At 35.3% G+C, this 23,262-nt stretch overlaps 3 non-coding genes across 3 annotated transcripts; all 3 read right to left on the reverse strand.

The window, feature by feature from the left end:
• Window positions 1-6,856: 6,856 nt before the first annotated feature.
• Window positions 6,857-6,929, reverse strand: Trnar-ucg. Its single transcript has one exon. It is a non-coding gene; the product is annotated as a tRNA-Arg (tRNA).
• Window positions 6,930-8,362: 1,433 nt separating this feature from the next.
• Window positions 8,363-8,435, reverse strand: Trnar-ucg. Its single transcript has one exon. It is a non-coding gene; the product is annotated as a tRNA-Arg (tRNA).
• Window positions 8,436-12,864: 4,429 nt separating this feature from the next.
• Trnar-ucg lies at window positions 12,865-12,937 on the reverse strand. Its single transcript has one exon. It is a non-coding gene; the product is annotated as a tRNA-Arg (tRNA).
• Between the last annotated feature and the right edge of the window lie 10,325 nt (window positions 12,938-23,262).

A 23,262-nucleotide genomic window follows, 5' to 3' on the forward strand; every position in this document is an offset into this window, starting at 1 on the left:
GGATCGAAGCTTAGTCCACTACGCCGAACCCTTGCGTGTCGGGGGATAAAATTCTCTACTAAAAGTAACAATCGCTGTCAGATATTTATGAAAGCAACCGGGACCGATAACTTAACATGCAGAGACTACGAGGCTAGATGAGGGGACCCACGAGGAATAGGATAGAATTTGTTTGCTAGCTTTGTATCCATATTAAATGTTAGATAAACAGTTTCGCGGAATAATTTCGTTCTTGGATTATCTTTTTGTCGCTCTCTTCACCGCAATTGGATCGATCTCATAATTTCGGAAAAATGGAAATGCATTTACGTATAAACGAAGTCGAATTTATACTTAAATTTACGTCAATGCAATGCCTTACACATCTGACCAACATTTATACTTTAGTTCTGTATCAGCATGTCTAATGTCCAAATTGTAAAGTACTTACTGTAATTTATTTAATAAACTTGTTGGTCAAACGTTTTTATCAAAAAACAACTGACATAATCACACGAAAATTTGTCAAAAATTAATTCTTTATCATAATTTTGAATCAAACGAATATTCTTTCAGGCCGTTCAAAGTACACAATTGATTTAACAAATGTATCATACAAAGCCGCATAATTAATCATGGCTTAATCGTGTTTATAATAATAGTAATTAGTTTTTAAAAGACCCATTCGAAACGATATCATCAAGACAGGTAAAGCTCAAAAAATATTAAATTATCCTTAACATTTTGATGCTTCTCAGAAACTTGATAAGAGAAATAACCGATTACCCACCTCTTTACATATCGTCAAAAAATAGAAACGTTACATAATGTATAACAATATGAAATAAACCTTAAACCTTAAGTAGTAAGATAGATAATTTCAAAATTTTTTGTTTTATTGTTATTAAAATCGTATGGATAATACGAAGTCCGACGTACTTTGAATGTAAATATATTTTTTGATGTTCCAGTATTGTTCTCGGACGGTTTTTCCTTGGTCTTTTATATTTATAGTCAATAGGAAACTGCATATGAAACGATTTAATTGTCACGTTCACTCAGATAATTGAGTCATCTACATTTACGCGTGACCACATAATACACCACCAGTATCACATTGGTAGCATTACATAAAAGATACAATAAAGAGAGCTGATGTGGTACAGTGGATAGTGTTGATGAAATCTGATAGTTAATACTATTGTACTTTACTTTACTGTAGATCAAGTTAATATCAACTGTTAGTTTTGTATGATACAACACAATGGCAAACTTGGTTCACAGCACAATAGCACAACATCTGGTACATTCAAATTGATAGGCTATTTAACAAATTATGGATGCTTAAAAATATATTTAAAAACCTTTAATTTTCATTTTATTATGTAGTTATTTACATCAATGTTACAGCCAGGGCTGATATATTTTCCAGATTCCAGCCCTCTCCTACACCATACGAGACTATAATATACAAAATACAAATAGTAACTAATTTTAACTGAAACATATTTTATGAAAAGGAGTCGTGGTTACAAGGGCTGAAATGGTAAAAAAAGGCGGAGTACAGTAACCTTACCAGACCTTATTATATATGTATGTTTGCTCATTTAATTAATCATTTGAAACTTTATTGATGTACGTATTTGTTGTATAGTTGTTTTATTCTGTTCGTATTGTTATATTTTATTTATTTGTTTTATTTTCAAATGAATGACGTTACTTTACATTGTTTTACTTTTTTGTTGTTTTCGATAAAGAAGCTGTACAAACTGTATTATGAAAAAGAAAATAAGCACCGCAATTGCGAATAATATTTATCAGGGAATAATCTAAAGGTCAGTCTTTATTTATTGAATTACTGTAAATCTCTCGTAATCGTTATAAAATTGAAGTCTTTCTTTGGAACTTTATAAATATTGAAATCTGTTTGTCATAGAAGATAATGGTCTATAAAATATCACAAAATAATACCGATAATCAAAAATATCAACAATTCAACTTTATTTTTTTACTAACAGCGTTGGCAAGTGAATCTGCGTTCTTCACCTAGTACTCTTACCAAATAGAAGCCACCAGAAGAATACTAATGGTAATTCACTTATTCAAACTAAGTACTACGTTGTAACCTTTGAAGGGACGTGAATGAACTATTTAACTGTAAGAACAATAAAGAACATAGAATTTTGTTGTGCATTCCATCCTACGCATTGAATCGAGGAAATCTTATGGAAACAAACATTGTGTTCACATAGCGAACCGCCTTTTGATTGGAAAAAATTAATCACTCGGTATTATGATCACAAATCCAATTTTATTATCAAATTTTACAACTTTTATTATGTATTTCCGCTTTTTCTATCAATGTTTTAAATAAACAAACAGTATAAAATTGCTCAATAAAAAAAAGAATGTAATAAATGCCTAACCAATAAAGGTTTCTAATGGCAAATAAGTAATTTAAAAATGATAGTAAATTTTAATATTCGGCTTGAATTAGAATATTTTAACAGACTGTTCTGTACTTCAAGTCCTACATTGCATATAGTTTTGCTGAAATCTACAATCACAAAATTGTCAGTGATTTTAATACATAATTCTGACGATTATGATGTTCCAACCGATATAAAACCAGACTAAAGGAAAAATACTGCAACAACAAAATTTAATTATAATATTCATTTAAAATTCAAATCATAAAGTTTTGTAAATAAAAGGTTAAATATTAAATCATTTATCAAATCATCATTTCGTTATTATGTAAACTGGTGAACAGTATGATTTAACCTGCTATAATGATTTTCTAAGTAAAAAAATAACTAGTTAATCTTATTATTATATACAATAACTACATAATAAACCCCGATTTATACATGCGCCGATACGAAAAGCATTCGATAAGGTATTCGATAGGACACTGTAGAAGATATCTTGCTGATATCCTTCAGATCAGATCTAAAGCAGAATTACCTTAACATTACAAAAGAATACTTTTCTAAAGTCGGATCGCGTTCTAAGGAACGGCAGGAAACGGCAACGTTCTCGTCGATGGCGCTGGAACGGAAATCTAAAGCTTTATATTTGTATAATTTGTATATGAGACTTAAAATTAGTTTGCCAAAGAAGTTTCACTTCTGACATGTATACTTTGTGCGCACGCGCTTTTTGGAACGAAGTTCCTTACGGCAGACTTGACATTTGAGTGGGCGACCGACCTGAAATAAATGTGATATTAAAACCGTAAGAAAAATATATAACGGAAGTGACGTAATATCAGTCACACGACTGTATAATATGACGTTTGTAAAATATTACTAGTAAACTTTTTTTTAATTATTTATGTAATTTTATACTGTCGACAAAAATAAATAAAGACATGTTTTTTATTTCACTTAATAGTTTGAATTATTATTATTATTATTATTTTCTTTAATTTATTTTATTTTACAGTATTTGTTATTTTCTAAAATACAAAATTTCCTAAATACTTTTATGTACTTAATTAAAAACCAATTAAAAAATTCATTAGAAAAAATTCTAAATTTATCTTTTTATGAAAATTCGTGGACCCAAGCCGCTTTACCAATTAGAGATGGTGGCATCGGCGTGAGAAAAATTTCTAGTGTCGGTTTTCCTGCGTTTCTTGCTTCTGTGCATAGTATCAAGGGTTTATGTTCTTACATCTTAAAATCTAATTCAGTCCAAATTACAGATGCTACAGATGCAATAGAAAACTGGAAGTTAATGTGTTCTAAAGGATGTTACAAAACAAAAACTTTGGGATATACCAATAGTTTACAATACTCATATAAGTTTGACGCAAAATCTTACAAGTGACAAAAACCGTGCCAGGCTTTTAGCTGTGTCAAATAAAGAGTCAGATCACTGGTTACACGCCATGCCGTCAAAAAATCTTGGGACACTTTTAGACAATGAAAGTTTTAGAATTGCTCTCGGTCTTCGGTTGGGAGCTCTACTGTGCTTTGAACACAGATGTCCGTGCGGAAAAGAGGTCGATTTTTTCGGATTACACGGCCTTTCCTGTAACAAGAGTTCAGGTAGGTTTTCCCGTCACGGTTCTCTAAACGATACCATAAAAAGAGCTCTTGCCACCATCGACGTTCCAGCTCTTATCGAGCCTAATGGAATAAGTCGCAATGATGGCAAGAGACCTAATGGATTGACGTTGGTTCCCTGGGAACCTGGAAACAGCCCTAAAAGCGGGAGCCGCGGCGGAAAAAGCTGAAACGACTTCATTACAGCCTATACAGTCCACTGCTGGACATAGGCCTCCACAAGTTTACGTCAAAAATAACGTAAACTCATGTGTTTTGCCCATAGTCACCACGCTGGGCAGGCGGGTTGGTGACCGCAGTACTGGCTTTGTCGCACCAAAGACGCTGCTGCCCGTCTTTGGCCTGTGTATTTCAAAGCCAGCAGTTGGATGGTTATCCCGCCATCGGTCGGCTTCTTAAGTTCCAAGGTGGTTGTGGAACCTTGTTATCCCTTAGTCGCCTCTTACGACACCCACGGGAAGAGAGGGGGTGGCTAAATTCTTTAGTGCCGTAGCCACACAGCACCCGTAGCCACACAGCAGAAACGACTAAACGGCACAAATATTCGTCACTAATTCCAAATTACATCTTTGTGCCGTTTGCAGTCGAAACACTTGGACCTTGGAGTAGCAGGGCTAAATTTTTTTTAATGAGATAAATCCTCACCTTATTGCCTCCACTGGTGACAAGAGGGCTGGTGCATTTTTTGCCCAAAGAATCGGCATAGCGATTCAACGGGGAAATGCTGCCAGCATTCTTGGCACAATTCCACGCGGACATGATTTATACCAAAACTATCTGTAAATATTTAGTTCTTAAGTTGTGAATTGTAAATACGTATAATGTTTTATTTACTGCTCAACCACTAGTATGTAAATTTATAAAAAAAAAATAAACAAAATTAAAAAAAATCAAGAACTGGAAAATATATATAAAATCCAACATTTTTTTTTTCAAATTGTGTTGCTTCTATACTATCCCAAGGAACTTCGTTCCTACCTGGTGTCCCATGACATCACATATTTGTTTTAATTACAATTATGCTTATAGGATATAATAATATAATTTTGACTAGCCCGTTGGCGTAGTTTGTAGTTCTTACTGCCCCTGGGGTTGTGGGTTCGATTCCCACCCCGAATCTGGATGTAATATATATATACACTAGCTGCTGCCCGCGACGTCGTCTGCGTGAACGCTATACAGCACCAAAAATACCTACGATTATACCTTTTAAAATAACATTCATTTACCCGTTTCTTCTTTACATTTCATATCTACAGAAAAATCTCATAGATGGCGCTGCTTTAAAATTGTCTTGTCTACTTATATTCATTTAATTATGTTTATCGGTTTAGTTACTTATATTGAGTGATTTTTATAGTGTGAAGCTAGCTTTAATAGCATGGTTATTAACATAATAACAAAAACATTCAAATATGCGTCGTTAGATTACACGTTGTTACAGAATGCGTTGAGGAAATAAAGGTTCACTGCTCGTTCCCGGTAGGTGATAGCATGATAATATGTAGCCTATATGTTGACCCGACTTCTTAATAATATTCGTGCCAAATTTGAAGTAAATCCATACCGTACTTTTTGAGTTTATCCCGGACATACATACAGACAAACAGTCAAACAGACAAAAATTCTAAAAACTATATTTTTGACTTCGGTATCGATTCTAGATCACACCCAAGAATCCTTTAAAAAAAAATATTCAATATACAGTTTTGACTTTCCTACCATTTTATTATATGTATAGATTCTAATTAAATCATTGTCGGCTAAGTAATAAAACCAAAGTGGTAAGTGTTTTTTTGGTCTGAGCATGTTTTTTTTATCTTACTTGATTAAAATAGCACTTGATGATTGATTTGATGATGGAAAATAGTACTTGGACTGAGTCTGATATTTAAAAATGTGTTTACTGAAAATATAAATTATTTTGCTTACAATTATGAACTACCACATGGATTTACTTTCGTAACTTTCAGTTCCATGGAAATGTCGAAATGAAGCAGCTTATATTTTATTCTTGATAGTCTGTTATCATGTGTTTTGCCCAGAGTCACCACACTGGGCAGGTGGGTTGGCGACCGCAGGGCTGGCTTTGTCGCACCGAAGACGAAACACATGAGTTCACGCAATTTTTGGCGCGAACTTGGGCGGTCCTATGTCCAACAGTGGATTGCGATAGGCTGAACTGATGACTCTGTTATCTTCGTACCAAGTTCCACTGTAATTAATTAAGTACTTTTGTGTGAAAAAATAGCCATCCATTTAAACTTTCGCAATAACAATATTGATAGTTTTGCACACATATAACTTTGGCCATTAAAATAAATCATATTTATGTTAACAAGTCTTATCGCGGTAAAAGGTTTATTAGATGTTGTGTTTGTTCAACATTCTGAATAAGTTCCATACATTTTTAGAACTAAATATAGGGCGCGTCTTGTAGCGAGTTCGGGAGTTTTCTTCGACTACCCTCCATGCAACTCGAAGAAAATCAAAAATAAAATATGAATATCTAATACTCTAACTAATCATACATTTTCTTTATTATACGTACGTATTTATTCCCCTAATAAGAAATAATCAAAAAGTAGTCAGTGTCTCAAATTATGATTCCTTAATTTTTCTTTTGTCTCTTTTAAATGTTTGCTAGATATATTACCGTATATTGTGTAATTACCCTCTTGAAATAAGAGTTCACCTTTTTAGTACTTTTGCAAAAGGAGAAGACTTTTAACGTTAGATTTTATTTTCTTTTCGAAACGATTGATATTTTAAAAAAAATATATGTAACAAATGAGATTACAATACGACCGTGGCAGGATTCGAACCTACGATCTTCGGATCCGAAGTCCGACGCCTTATCCGCTTGGCCACACGGTCGATGTTAGTTATATCGAAATAGGTTGTATTGCAACACATATGCTGCTAATGGAAAGTAAAACGAGCAGTCAACGCCACCTGATGTTTGTGGTTCCAGCCCCTCATGAACATTTGCAACCTTAGGGAATCTCTGTATGTAGGTTAAAAAAAACTCTTGCTGTGTGGTTACGGCCTAAAGAATATAGCCACCCCCTCTCTTCCCGTGGGGGTCGTAAGAGTCAACTAAGGGATAACAGAGTTTGACTACCACCTTGGAACTTATATAGCCGACTGATGGCGGGATAACCAACCAACTGCTGGCTTTGAAATACACAAGCCGAAGACGGGCAGCAGCGTCTTCGTTGCGACAAAACCATCCTTGCGTCACCAACCCGCCTGCCTAACATGGTGACTATAGGCAACATACATGAGTTCAAGTCATTTTTTCCGCGAACTTGTTGAGGCCTATATCCAACACTGGACTGCGATAGGCTCAAGTGATGATAAAAACACCTCAAATTTAATTAATATGCAAATAATACGAGGGTATACAGAGCAGCCTTTTCTAGCTAAATATAAAACAATAATTAAAATCGGTTCATAATGAAAGATAACATTGCGTTATCAGTTCTAATATCGAAAGGTTGAAGTGTTATTTGTTGCAACGCGCTTATCTCGGGATTTAACTACCTATCTCATTTTAATTTGGAAAAGTCCTTTTGCCCTGGGGTTGTCCATTAATCACGTGATATTTATTTAGCAACTTTTTAGTACTACCTCATGGTGATATGTTTTGAGGTTTTAGACTATCCTTTACGCAAAAATGACATTTATTTTATTGTCAAAATTATAATAAAATAATTGATATATTATCTTTTTAAATACAAGTATAATCTGATTTAATTTTAGAAAATTATGCGTTACGATTCAAATGTCTAGGGGAGACATTAAGGTTGCTAGGTGTTTGAAATTTTTTTTTTTTGTTTATTAATTGTGATTTTAAGTTATAGCGGTAAAAGGTTTATTATATGTTATTTTTATTCAACATTCTGAATGATTTGCATACGCTTTTAGATACCGCGTGCCTTGCAGCCAGTTCGGGAATTTTCTACGACTACCCTCTATGCAACTCGAAGAGAATCAAAAATAAATATAAATATCTGATACTCTAACTAATTATGCATTTACTATATCATACATACATATTAATTGCCCTAATAAGAAAGAATCAGAAAGCAGTCAGTGTCTCAAATTATGATTCCTTAATTTTTCTATTATCTCTTTTAAATTTTTGCTAGATATATTACCGTATATTGTGTAACTACCCTCTTGAAATAAGAGTTAACTTTTTTAGTACTTTTGCAAAAGCAGAAGACTTTTAACGTTAGGTTTTATTTTCTTTTCGAAACGATTGATATATTAAAAAAATATATGTAATAAATGAGATTACAATGCGACCGTGGCAGGATTCGAACCTACGATCTTCGGATCCGAAGTCCGACGCCTTATCCGCTTGGCCACACGGTCTATGTTAGTTTCACCGAAATAGGTTGTATTGCAATACATATGCTGCTAATGGAAAGTAAAACGAGCAGTCAACACCACCTGATGTTTGTGGTTCCAGCCCCTCATGAACATTTGCAACCTTAGGGAATCTATATGTAGGTTAAAATAACTCTTGCTGTGTGGTTACGGCAGTAAAAAATATAGCCACCCCCCTCTCTTCCCGTGGGGGTCGTAAGAGTCAACTAAGGGATAACAGAGTTTGACTACCACCTTGGAACTTATATAGCCGACCGATGGCGGGATAACCAACCAACTGCTGGCTTTAAAATACACAAGCCGAAGACGGGTAGCAGCGTCTTCGTTGCGACAAAGCCTTCCTTGCGATCGCCTGCCTAACGTGGTGACTATATACGCAACATACATGAGTTCACGCCATTTTTTCCGCGAACTTGTTGAGGCCTATATCCAACAGTGGACTGCAACAGGCTCAAGTGATGATAAAAATATCTCAAATTTAATCAATATGCAAATAATACGAGTGTATATAGAGCATCCTTTTCTAGCTAAATATAAAACAATAATTAAAATCGGTTCATAATGAAAGATAACATTGCGTTATCAGTTCTAATATCGAAAGATTGAAGTGTTATTTGTTGCAACGCGCTATCTCGGGATTTAACTACCTATCTCATTTTAATTTGGAAAAATCCTTTTGCCCTGGGGTTGTCTATTAATCACGTAATAGTTTTAGCAAGTTTTTGGTTCTACCTCATGGTAATATGTGTTGAGGTTTTAGACTACCCCATACTCTAAAATCACGTGTATTTTATTATGAATAATATATTATTGGAATAATCGGAATATAATTTTAGAAAATAAAGCATTGTGATTCAAATTTCTAGAGATATTAAGGATGCTAGGTGTTAGTTGAGATTTGTTTTATAATCGTGATTTTAACAAAAAATAAATACACGTGATATCACATTACAACTCCCCCCCCCCCCTTCTTTGTGATGTTTCCTGACTTTTTTGAACTCCTTCCCTCTCATTCGAGCCGGCCCCTGGTGATTAATGGACAATCCCCTTCTACCTATATATTAAACAGCGTTTTAGTAAGAGTGAAGATTAGATTTATAATTAGGAAAACTGTTTTTTACACTCTAAAGCGGTATCCCCCAGTTAATCTTTCAGATGTAAAATGCAAACAGTATAAATAGCTACGTATGACGATCCGTTGGATGACATTTGGGTGTTTGTGTGTTGTGTGCGTTTCTAGACTCCTACACATGATCCTCCTAATTGAGATCGTTGAGTCTCATATGTTTATGTTGGTCACTCTTACCACGAGCAAACCCAAACCATACGCCTGCTACCAAAATGTAAAAAAAAACTGTTTAATAATAAAGTCTCCTCTTTCTTTGAATATTATCTAAAATGCAAGGGTTAGATTATGTACAAATTATTATATTGGTATTCTGCCATTTTAACTTTAGCTTAGGTATATATAACTTACATTTCCTGTAAAATTCGAAATTTAAATTCAAATATATGTGGAAACTAGCTGTGCCCGCGACTTCGTTCGCATGGAATTTAACAAAAGAGTTATTGTTCAATTCGCAGTTATAAAATAAATTTCTAGAATAAAAGTAGTCAAGTTACTCCTAATTAGCTATCCCCCGTCAACTCCAGGTGCAGATGTTTGCGAAAGTGTACCGGTAACGGTCAAGCCTCCGAGCTCGAGGACAAATTCTGAGTGCGGACCAGATTCGTAGGATCAGGGCTCAGACTCAGAGAGCCCTGATCGATTGGTGGATGGATGATCTGGTGTCTCCAACGGTGAGTCTAGCAACGGTGGATGCCATACACCCTCACCTACGTTGTTGGGTCCAAAAACGGCACATTATCCTCCTGACACAGGTACTTAATGGGCACGGTTGCTTAGGTAAGTACCTTTTTTTTACCCAGAGGAAATCCCTAACGGATGCCTACAGCCCGGGGGATCTGGAGGGTATGTCCGAGTCGCACGGACTAAAACCTTTGGGGTGTTCCTTCGACACGCCTGGGCGGAATCAAAGGGACGCAGTTGCACTTCCGCGATACCGCTAGCAGTTGCCTTTCAAGCTCGACGCGATTCGTAACTCCTGAGTGGCTCCCTCGACCACTAAGATCGCCTCCCTCCTCAGGACCGTGCAATGAGGACGATACATACCCCGATCTTCCGATCTTGAGGCTGCTTCGTAATGAAGCAAGATAACTGCTTAGGTAAGTACCTGCATCAGATGGGGGTAGAGAGGCCACCCCTGCCTGTCACGCGTGTGGTGAGCCACGTGATACGGTGCGTCACACTTTCGAGGACTGTGTCGCTTGGGGGCCCCAGCACTGCGCCCTGGTGGCCGTAATGGGCGAAGATCTGTCGCTGCCGAGCGTGGTCCGCAGCATGCTTGGCAGCGAGAGGTGCTGGTCGGCCGTAACCTCCTTCTGCGAGGAGGTCATGGCGTTAAAAGAGGCTGCGAAGCGACAGCCCTAGCCTTACGATCACGCCAACCCACTCCGCAGAAGACAACCAAGGGGAAGAAGGCGTCATTAAGCGCTCCTGCACCCTTCGTAATAGAGTGGGATAAGGGCATCACTATTCCTCCCACTCGTCGCCGGGGTAATAGAGCGCTCACAGTGCCCGTGGGCGCTCTATGGACAAAGGCGGCCCGCACATGGCGGGCCAACCATCGTCGGGGGTCGCGGTAGCATGCAAAAGCGATCCCGTGGCGCCCCGCTATGGCGAAGAGGGCACCGCTGGGTTTTAGTGAGTAGTCTGAGTTGGCCAGGAGTACAACACTAGATGTGTAAAAGCATTTCCCCGCAGAAAAAAAAACAAAAGCTATCCCCCGTCAAAATCGGTCTAGCTGTTTCAGAGATTAGCCGAAACAAATAGACAGATACAAATTATAAAAAATGTTATTTTAGTATATGTCCCGTGTATACATCAATATGCATTCATTAAAAAGCAGTTTTTTAACCGACTTCCAAAAAAGGAGGAGGTTCTCAATTCGACTGTAATTTTTTTTTTTTTATGTTTGTTACATCAGAACTTTTGACCGCGTAGACCGATTTCGACAAATTTTGTTTTAATCGAAAGGTGGTGTGTGCTAATTGGTCCCATTTAAATTCATTTGAGATCTAACAACTACTTTTCGAGTTATATCTAATAATGCGTTTTTACTTGACGCTTTTTTCGTCGACCTACGTTGTATTATACCGCATAACTTTCTACTGGATGTACCGATTTTGATAATTCTTTTTTTGTTAGAAAGGGGATATCTCTAGTTTGGTACCATGATAAGGAAACCAGGATCTGATGATGGGATCCCAGATAAATCGAGGGAAACTCTCGAAAATCCGCAATAACTTTTTACTGGGTGTACTGATTTTGCTAATTTTTAATTTAATCGAAAGCTGATGTTTATCATGTGGTCACATATAAATTTTATCGAGATCTGATAACTACTTTTTGAGTAATCTTTGATAACGCGTAGTTGCTTGAATATTTTTTCGTCGATCTACGTTGTATTACTTGTCGATGTAATTGAAGTCGGTTTTTTTTCGTTTGCGAGCAAACACAATTATTTAACATTGCAAACAGACACTTCACTTTTATTTATTTGTATAGATACATATAGTACAAGTACTGTGTGGCTACGGTACTAAAGAATATAGCCATCCCCTCTCTTCCCGTGGGTGTCGTAAGAGGCAACTAAGGGATAACACAGTTCCGCTACCACCTTGGAACTTAAAAAGCCGACCGGTGGCGGGATAACCATCCAACTGCTGGCTTTGAAATACACAGGCCGAAGACGGGCAGCAGCGTCTTCGGTGCGACAAAGCCAGTACTGCGGTCGCCAACCCGCCTGCCCAGCGTGGTGACAATGGGCAAAACACATGAGTTCACGTTATTTTTGACTTAAACTTGTGGAGGCTGGTGTCCAGCAGTGGACTGTATAGGCTGTATGAAAGAAGTAAGTATATTTATTTAATTCACTTGAATATTTAGGTAAACGGATGCCATTAATATCATGAAAAAATAATTAAATTCCTTACAAAACGTCTAATTTGTCATTAATATTAAAATATCATTAAAAGTTTCGATGTTATATTTTGATATATAATAACATAAGTCCATAATTTCTATTGTCTATTTTGTAAGCTGTAGTTAACTCAGCGCTAACACAGAGGCAGACACCTACTAACAGAGCCTAAAATCGATTAAATGCTTCAAAATTATCCTCTCCAACAAAATCATACTAAAAATGTTCGCCAAGTTAAATCAAAACGAAGTAAGAAAATCAAAAAATTAAAATTTTTTTGGAAGTTATAAAATAGTGTATTTGTTGAAAAACTAAAAATTAATAACAAAATTAAATACAATACTTATTCTAAAAAAAAATCTTTTTCTCTCCGACCGTGACAGGACTCGAACCTGCAATCTTCGGATCCGAAGTCCAACGCCTTATCCATTAGGCCACACGGTCTGCAGTGAAACATACGAAATAGGTCACCGTAACCAACAAAGGCCTTTGTAGCATCATATATGACGACAGAGGTCGCTCAACTGCCCTTATGATAAAGAAATTATTTAAAAAATGTTAGCTCTTATTCTGTTACTATTAAGGGTGATAATGGGAAGTTGTATTACGTCAGAGGTTATTCCTCTTTCGACCTTCCTAAGTGTTAATGAAATTGTTTAAAATTACTTCCGTGTTTGTATAGTTCTTATTGACATCGACATAAAGCCGATAATTACGAGGAAGTATTTACATCAAGTAGCTTATTAATATTTCACTAATACCCAACTAATATTCCTACTTAATTACTTTCTTTATCGGTTATAAATAAAAATATATAAAAACGCATCCCAAATAATACATTAATATTTATTAGAAGTGCAAAACTTTTAATTATCACTAATATAATTACATTTTAATATCTTATATATATATTAATATCCGCCAATCCGCATTGGAGCAACGTGGTGGATTAAGCTCTGTAGAAGAAGGCTCCTACATAGGGAAAGAGACTTATGCCCAACAGTGGGATATTATAGGCTGAAGCGTAATATTTTTTTTAAACTACACCCACTCCTTGGTTTCACATCGATTATTTTTTAATGCGTGTAAATTTGTTAACGTTTCTAGTCATTATTACTGTCTCACGATCAGTCTCAGATTTTCAAATTTCTAGACTCCCTTCAACCCATCTGCTTTTTACTTTAAAATATATATGTTTTTAAATATTCATTACCAAAAATTTTCCATACAAATTGTTTAATTATAATTAATAATAATAAATAAAAATAAAACACATTAGTGCGCTGTCTACGGAGACTATTTAATTAATTAACAATAAGTAGATCAACCCCTAAATCTCCTTATTAACAACATTTGACGTCGTGTTAGCGCAGCGGCCACAGCACTGGTTTGTGACTGTTGCGCTGGCAGTTGCGGGTTTGATCCCCGCACATGGCATGCATTAGTATTGGCCATAAAGATGTATGCCGTGATCTATGTGGTGGCTTTATGTTTTTGGCGTGTGTGTTTCCAGACCCCCAACACAGGAGTCAATTCGCATTTATTATTCATTTATTATTTATATTTATATTCGTACATAGTTGTATTATTGTTTTAGCGTAGGGTAGTTAAATTTCAATAAAATAACATTTTTGGTAATAAAAAGACGAAAGTATTACTTAGGTTTTAGTTCAAAGTATTATTTGAAGTCGATATTCTTGTGTTTATTACAACACTAGTCATGCGTTATGCTTATGGAGAGGTATTACAGAAAAAAAAATATTGCAAAGAAGTAGAAACAAACAAAAAAAATTTTAAATGTTAGCAGTGGTTGTAGAAGTCGATTCTAAATTATAATAATGCACTTCAGCCTATCGCAGTACTTTGCTGGACTAAGCCTCCACAAGTTCGCGCCAAAAATGCCGTGAACCCATGTGTGTTGCCCATAGTCACTACGCTGAGCAAGCGGGTTGGTGACCGCAGGACTTTGTCGCACCAAAGATGCTGCTGCCCGTCTTCGGCCTGTGTATTTCAAAGCCAGCAGTTGGATGGTTATCCCGTCCTCGGTCGATTTTTTAAATTCCAAGGTGGTAGTGAAACTGTGTTATCCCTTAATCGCCTCTTACGACACCCACGGGAAGAGTAGGGGTGACTATATTCTTTACTGCCGTAGCCACACAGCTAGCATTATTATAATAGTATATGTTATTTATAAATAATGTGTACATTACATTATAGCTAACTCATTGTGGCGTCGTTAACAACATATGACTATAAAATATACAACAGTGAATGAAATTATTAACAAATATTTACTTAATCATTATCTAGATCAGTTCTGTTCTAGTTCATGACTATAAAATCTGTGATGTATTTAAAATGAATAATCAGATGCTGCCATCAGGTAAAATTTATTTTAATCTAATATTAAACAATCATTCATAATTTTAATAAATATTTATTTATTAGCATTTATCAATATTAATCTTAATAATTGTGTTTACACGCAAACGAAAAAAACCATTTAATTGAAATTCAATTGAATCGACAAGTACAACGCAAGTAAAAGAATAGTCAATTAAATACGCATTATTAGAGACATTGCAAAAAGTAATCGTCAGATCTTGATCAAACTTAAACGAAACACACATAAAATATACAGACGAATTGCGAACCTCCTCCTTTTTTAAACTTGGTTAAAAATATAAATTTTTTCTATGTAATGTATAATCTTGGAACTACTGGATCGATTTTAAAAATTCTTGCACCAGAACAATGTTACGTTATCACTTAGTGATATAATAAAGGAAGAAAACTGATGAAGTAAAATCGTATTTTCCACGCACGCCAAGCCGCCAGCGCAAGATAGTTTTTATGAAAAAGAAATACCTCGAATTAACAACTTGTTTTAAATTTAAATTTATTTTATTTAAGTTAAATAAATTAGACCCGCAAAAGCCAAGATTAATTACAATATTTAGATATAGTTGAAAAAAAAAAGATTTTTTTTCTAAAATTTATGATAATTTATTATGAATACATTATGTTCTATTGAGATAGCCATTACTATTTATATATACTAGTGTGAATAAAGCTATTCCGTTACACAGGTCAATCAGACATGCACCCTTATTAATATTACTATACTCCATCGTTCAATAAATGGAAGCTAGCATATACTTGAAAATAAGCTCTATTTTACGGAATATAAGACCTATATTTCAATAACCAGTCCTCTCAAGCTGTTGCTCTAGGATACGGCCATCTCCGCGCGGCTTATGATCTCCTGGTACATTGTTATGTAATTTCGTTCCGTAGTCGTCACGGTAACCGAACATCTGAAAGAAGAAAAAAAGTATAGAGAGATTAATACCTACTTTGTATTGGAAATTTTAGATCCCTAAAATTTGCAACTGTGTCAAAGGTTAGTTTAAGTACAAAGCAAAGAAGATAATGGGTCAACGATCCTTTACTGTTTGACAAGTTAATCGCTTTGCTTTTAGGTCGAAGCGGGTTTGATTTGAACCAATATTGACTGTGTGAAACGTCCTGAATTACCTTTTCCTAATCTAAATCTTCGGTGCGACAAAACCAGCCCTGCGGTCACCAACCCGCCTGCCCAGCGTGTTGACTATGGGCAACAAACATGAGTTCACGCCATTTTTGGCGCGAACTTATGGAGGCCTATGTCCAGCAGTAGTATCATGTACTGGTGGACTTCCACTGAATTGTAAATACAATTTGAAATTTGAAAAAGAAAACTACTAGTTACTGGTTTTTATCAGTATATCAGAAATATATATTAATAATGAAACGCGCTGTTTATAGATTCACGCGCTCATGCAATCATTGAATAATTTTATTGCCTAAGTGTAATCATTTTCGTAGTTTACACAAACACCATGTAGCTAGGCTGCATACAAACAAATTATTTCGGCATCATCAATCAGTACATGAAAATCAAACAATAGCGGTTACAGCATTGATATGCGTGGTCTATTCGACATAATTTTACCGCAACGTTTATATGATGAGGACAAAAATACTTTCGTAATTCAATATGTGACATAGTGTGTTTTATAAATTAGGACAATAAAATCGAATATAGACAGTTAACTACGTCTTTTATCTTATAATTAAGATAACTAGTAACTTCACACTATATTATCGCTTCAGTATTACATGCATCGAGTTCGATAAATTGTAAATGTAGTTTAAATTTTAATTTATTGTTTACCCGTTTACAACCTAAATTAATTTTAAGTACACATGGAGTTCTCCAGCCCGCTAGACCGACGACGTAACTGCGTACAATCGGCGTTGGAGGCTGATTGAAGATTGCACACAAACGGAATATTTGGCGCGAATTTTGGGAGATCTATGTCCAGCAGATGACTGCGACAGGCTGAAGCAAAGCAAGCAACGCAAACACCTAACATCAGGGAGTTTAAAATCTTAGCTTTAGCTGGTAACTATATAAAGTTAATTTCATTAAGTGTTAGAACATAAAACTAAGTTCGACAACCGCCACCACTACAGTTTAGCGACCCCATATTTCTTAGCCACATTTTTTTTTTTGTAACATAGAAACTCTTTTATTGACTCGAGTTATCATTATCGAATTCACTAACTTATGTCTTGCAGTTTTATTATTATAAATCCCACATCTTATGTAACCAAAACTTTTTCCAGATCAACAAATGTTTGCATATCAAGATTCTTCACAATAGGTTCAATAGTTTTTGTATCAAAGAATTAAAATTCAATCTTATAAACCGAAGGTCACTTATTCATTCACGGACTTATCGCGATATTTCCAAAACTATTCTATGTTAATTTTAGCACAGTGATATAACACAATATACATATATAGAAGTAAGTAAAAAAATATTTTTAAGGAAAGTATTTTGGAAAACTCTTTCGGTCAAGGGTTTAAAATGTACATGGAACGTTAAATCTGGACTTAGAAGTACGAGAATGGGTATATAGGCTATTGATAACAACTAAAAGTGATCAGTTCCAATTTTTTTAGATGTTTTTTAAAGTTGATATTGAGATTCAAGTTTGTATAGGTAACTCGTAATTTTTAATTTTAATTTTTCTGAACTAAGTAGCTAGCTACCGTGGATGTAAACGCAGGGCGCAGCTAGTTTAAAAATGTACATAAAACATTTGTTTTATTTACATCTGCCAGTCATTTCGTATGAATTTCTATTAGCCCGTTCAATTAGTCTAAATGTTAAGATATACAATTCTTTAAATGGCACGTGAAATTGATTAAGTCGGAATTGGAAAGGCACGAGGCAAGAGGTTAATCTAGAGATACACACGACACGTGAGGATATGTCTTTTTGTACTCACGTGCCCCTTGACCTTGTGTCGGGCATGTTTCAGCGAAAAAAGTTTTGAAGATATCGACTGACAATAGAATAAAGTCTTTATTATGGATTTTGGAGATGCTATCGATAATTCATTTGGAAGTCGAGCAGAGGCCCGAGTTATTGTACGAATTTTCAATACAAGGAAAAAAGTATAAGGAAAGTAATAATGTAAAAATGAATAAGGCATAAGGAAAAAAGTTAACGAATAAATATTTTACAGGTATTTTAAAACATGGCGATAAATCATATGGAAAATCTATATTGCTGAAATAAGAAACATGAAAATAAGAATATTACATTTGCTAGTAAAAAAACGAGTGTGTTTTAGACCACACGATTGAAGTAAAACTTACGAAACATAACTCTTTTTTTTTTTAATATATAGACTAGCGCTTGACTGCGATCTCACCTGATGGCAAGTGAAGATGCAGCTTAAGGTGGTGCGCGCTTGCCTAGAAGATGCCTATTCACTCTTGATTTAAAGATACCCAAATTATAGTTCGTTGGAAAAACGGAAGCCGGAAGGGCATTCCAAATTTTTGCGGTGCGTATTAGGAACGAGGAAGCAAATCGTTTAGTGCGAGATCGTGGGATTTCAACCACATAGCGGTGTAGATTCATGCGATGCCTTGCGGTTCGGTGGTAGAAAGGTGATGGTGATGGTGGAACCAAACTCTCTCTCTTTCTAACTTCACTAACTTATATCTCCTCCTCAACCTCCGTTCGCCTCGCCCGACAACACTTTTCGTAACGCTCTCATCACGCATTCACAAGCTTACTCCCCAAGTCAACCATGCGTACAGAAGTTATACTTCAAAAATACATGTACCTACACTTTTATAATATTTATGACCTACTGACTTGAAAAAAAATTAGAGAAATTCCCAATAAAATGTACAAAATTCTTTAATAATTAGTATAATATAATAAAGATCATATTCTTTAAAATGAGTTACAAGGGAAGAGATGTAAAGAAAGTGTCATTGATATACGCGGTCCCTGAAGCACTGGAGGTCGAGCGAAGTCAACCGCTTTGACATACGAGGGCACAGAGCCCGTGACTATTACACCGTAGAACATTTAAGAGAATAAATTAAATTTAAGTTCTTAAACAAAACTCATGGTTATTTGTGTATGTAGATCAAAAGTACGGCAAAGGGTTTAAGCAGGATAAACAAAATGTATAATGGTTCCTTATAATTAAAAAAGTAGTTTTCATATACACTTAAGAGAGATAATTTATTTTGTAATACTGACATTTAAGATGTTTTATGTGACGTTGCTACGCTTTTTTTTTTCGGTCGTACCAACTCAGAAACCTTCGTGGGCTCATGCACAACACTACTGAAGATCATGACACGATCAAATGCATAGTTTACGAATCTATAAAGGACATACAGACAAACATTCATTATAAATATATATATATATATATATATATATATATATATATATAATGTTTCAATTTAGAGCTTCTTTCATATAGAATAGGTGCAGAAAAATATACCTCTTTTATTTTTATTTTTTAAATGAATAGAAACATTTTAATTCTTTTACTAACGATACTTTAAAAAAAATTAAAAACGGATCCGTTTTACCTCCTTATTGCTCTTTTTCATATCTGCTATGGGACAAAAAGAGCTTGTCGAGAATTTAAAAAAATTGCAAAACAATTTTTTTCCCATCAAATCACTAGTATACTAATTATTGAAATAGTCATTGTGATCACATTTAACTTAATTTTCTTTAGAATTATTATAATCCTAGAAAATAGTTTGAACCTAGCCTTACCATATTTCGGAATCTAATTTTTTATACATTTTTATATACGGAAGCCATCGTAAGCCAAATAATGATACAAATGGACAGCTGTTTCTGGAAATGTGTAAACGCGCCCTTGAGTATAGTACAACTGTTTTTTTAAAATAAAGTTTCTTTATTCGCTATTTATTATCATTTTTGTACATAAAAACATTAGTTTCAATCTGTTTAGAATTAAACAACATTACTCTGATTGTGTGTTCTGTTTTATATACACTTGAAAAAGAATTACAACCGTATTATACGTGTTAGATTTGCATGTTTAACCTGTATTTGAAATGTGTTTACTTTGAGGGTGTACACAAGCAGGTAAAATTCAATTCTATTTATTTGCTATTTACCTGTTGAGTCACGAGAGGACACGAAATAGGGCCATTACCTCAAACACAAAAATCGTTTAGACCAATAGATTACGGAAGGAAGTATTCTGAAAATGAAGGACAAATAGAGTTTAGGATCCTTCGTGACTTACGTATAAGTAAGTTTGTAATCGTTTTTTAACCGATTTCAAAAAAAGGAGGAGGCTACTCAATTCGAAAGTATATAGATATATTTTTTGTGTATATTCGGGGATAACTCCGTCGTTTATGAACCGATTTTGATAATTCTTTTTTTGTCGGAAAGAAGATATCCCTAGTTTGGTACCATGGTAAGAAAACAAGGATCTGATGATGAAATCCCAGAGAAATCGAGGGAAACTCTCGAAAATCCGCATAACTTTTTACTGGGTGTACCGATTTTGATGATTTTTAATTTAATCGAAAGCCGATGTTTATCATATGGTCACGTGTAAATTTCATTGAGATCTGATTACAACTTTAGGAGTAATCTTTGATAATGCGTATTTACTTGACTAATTTTTCGTCTACCTACGTTGTATTATTTGTCGATATAATTGAAGTCGGTTTTTCTTCGTTTGCCTGCAAACACAATTATTTTTAGTTATACTTTTAGGCGCGTTGGGAAAAATGATGAGAGTAAATTTTTACAATGCGCGCACATCGTCACATAAACCGACACCATGATGTTAGCTAGTCAACGAAGAAGAAGTTAACTAGCCAATGAAGTATAACTTCTTACGTGCGTACATAAGTACACACATATTTTTTGTTTATAATTTATCTCATAAATAATTATTCTAATAATAATAATAATAATAATAATAATAATAATAATAATAATAAAAATAATAATAATAAAATAATAATAAATGATTTTAACTATACTCCACTAAACTTACACGAAGACATAAGCTCTCTAAATACCGAAAGTAACGATCTTCAAACACAAAAACTAGATAGCTGGAAACGAAAAGTATTACACGGCCGCCATCCTCACGATCTAGAACAACCCCACATAAATACCGCAGCCTCAAACAAATGGCTTAAAATAGGAAACCTATTTCCAGAGACCGAAGGATTTATAATAGCGATACAGGATCAAATAGTCAACACTAAAAACTACAGAAAATTCATAATCAAAGACTCCTCAATACCAAACGATAAATGCCGCAAATGCCACGTTCAACCAGAGACCATCCAACACATTACCGGGGCATGTACAACACTTACACAAACAGATTACACACATAGACATAACCAAGTAGTCAACATAATTCACCAAAAGTTAGCACTAAAACACAAACTCATACAGAACACAAACACACCTTATTACAAATATAAGCCACAAACAGTCTTAGAAAACGACACACATAAGCTCTATTTTGATCGCGCAATACTTACAGACAGAACCATCCACTACAATAGACCGGATATAACGCTCCAAGATAAATTAAATAAAATAACCTATCTGATAGATATTGCTGTTCCCAACACTCATAACCTACAAAAAACAATTTCTGAAAAAATCAACAAATATACTGAACTAAAGGAGGAAGTAGCTAGAATTTGGAACCAAAATAAAGTATACATAATCCCAATAGCTCTTTCCACGACAGGTGTTATCCCAAACCATCTGTTACATAGTCTTAAACTACTAGAATTAAACGAAACTCTTTATATCACCTTACAAAAAGCCGCCATTTTAAATACATGCCGAATCGTAAGAAAGTTCTTGCAAATTGACGAACACGAAATCCCACACAACACATAATTTTAACACACCACACGCTGCATTTACTTGGTTTTGACCCGTAAATGCAGAAAAACCAGCCAAAGGCTGAGAAAAAAAAATACCGAAAATAATAATAATAAGAAAATACCTGGCAGCTGTCAACTGAAATGACGCTTTTTTATCTTGTCATTTAATTTATTATTTTAAAATATGTTAAAATATAAAAATACAATTTAAATATCACAAAAATGACATATAACAAGAAGATAAAATGAATAAAGCCAGAGGACGACGCGCACAAAAAAGACCAAAGGTTCCATCGAGCTCCGAAACACAGTCGTCAACGACTGACGACGAGTATCAAACACCGCCGTCTACCGCGGAATCGGACGCTGACGATGCTGACTCATCTACGAGACCATCTAACCGTCGACGAGTCATACGCCCACCACCAGCTTGCTTGGAAGTTCCGGGACAACGCCCTCCCACAAGAAATCCCGCTGCCGGTGGTGCTGTGCGCCGCATGAGATGGACTCAAAAAGTGAATGAGAGTGTCATGCGAGCGTACTATGAGGCAACAGGTGGGGGAATTAACCTCACTGCGTATCGTTCAACGATGTTGTCTCTGTTTCAGGCGCTTGAACCAACCGTCACCGTAACCGCACAACGACTATCGGATCAAGTACGAGCCATTCAGCGTTGTCACCTACTGGATGAATCAGTACTTGAGCGGCTGCGTACAAATTTACCACAACTTAATACTGTTAGTCACATTCGTGCTATACAAACATCGCAAAAAGAGACAAGAGAGGTAATAAATTTTAATTTATCTCCTAACAGTGTTGATTTGTCGGTAAACGAACAGGATAATGAGCCTATGAGGAGAGCTTTGGAGGATGCTATCTTGAAATATAGATCCTTGCCACCAAATATTAGGCCACAGCTACCTCGTTTGCCTATTCACAGACGTAATTTGGCTTTAGTAGGTGTTATGGATAAAATTTTACAACAATATTTAGACAGCACTCAAAATTTATCCGATACTCACTCACTTCTGTACTGTGGAGCTGCAGCTGTTTGTAATGTAGCTAATGTGAAGTTTACATCAAATAAAGTTACTTTACCATCCCACAAGGCTCCAGCTTGGCAGACCAGAATTGAAAAACGAATAAATTTAACCAGAACACTAATAGCCAAATTAACATGTTTCAGGACAGGTAACAGGCGTCCAAAAATCATGCGGTTTGTACACCAGGCTTTTGCGGGTACAAATATAAGATCCAACGAGTACATAACATCAGTCTCAGACCGCATAGATTTTCTGAAGCAAAAACTCTGTGCATGGGCAAAACGCATTAAGAGGTATAAAAAACGCAGGGATCGATATCATCAAAATAGCATATTTCAAAGCGACCAACGAAAAGTATACAGGAATTGGGAACAGTGCACTACTAATGTGGTCAATGGTGATTTACCGACCCGGGAATCGATAAATAATTTTTGGCGAAATATTTG

The sequence above is a fragment of the Melitaea cinxia genome, chromosome 20 (genome assembly GCF_905220565.1).
Source record: "Melitaea cinxia chromosome 20, ilMelCinx1.1, whole genome shotgun sequence".
Classification (NCBI taxonomy): domain Eukaryota; kingdom Metazoa; phylum Arthropoda; class Insecta; order Lepidoptera; family Nymphalidae; genus Melitaea; species Melitaea cinxia.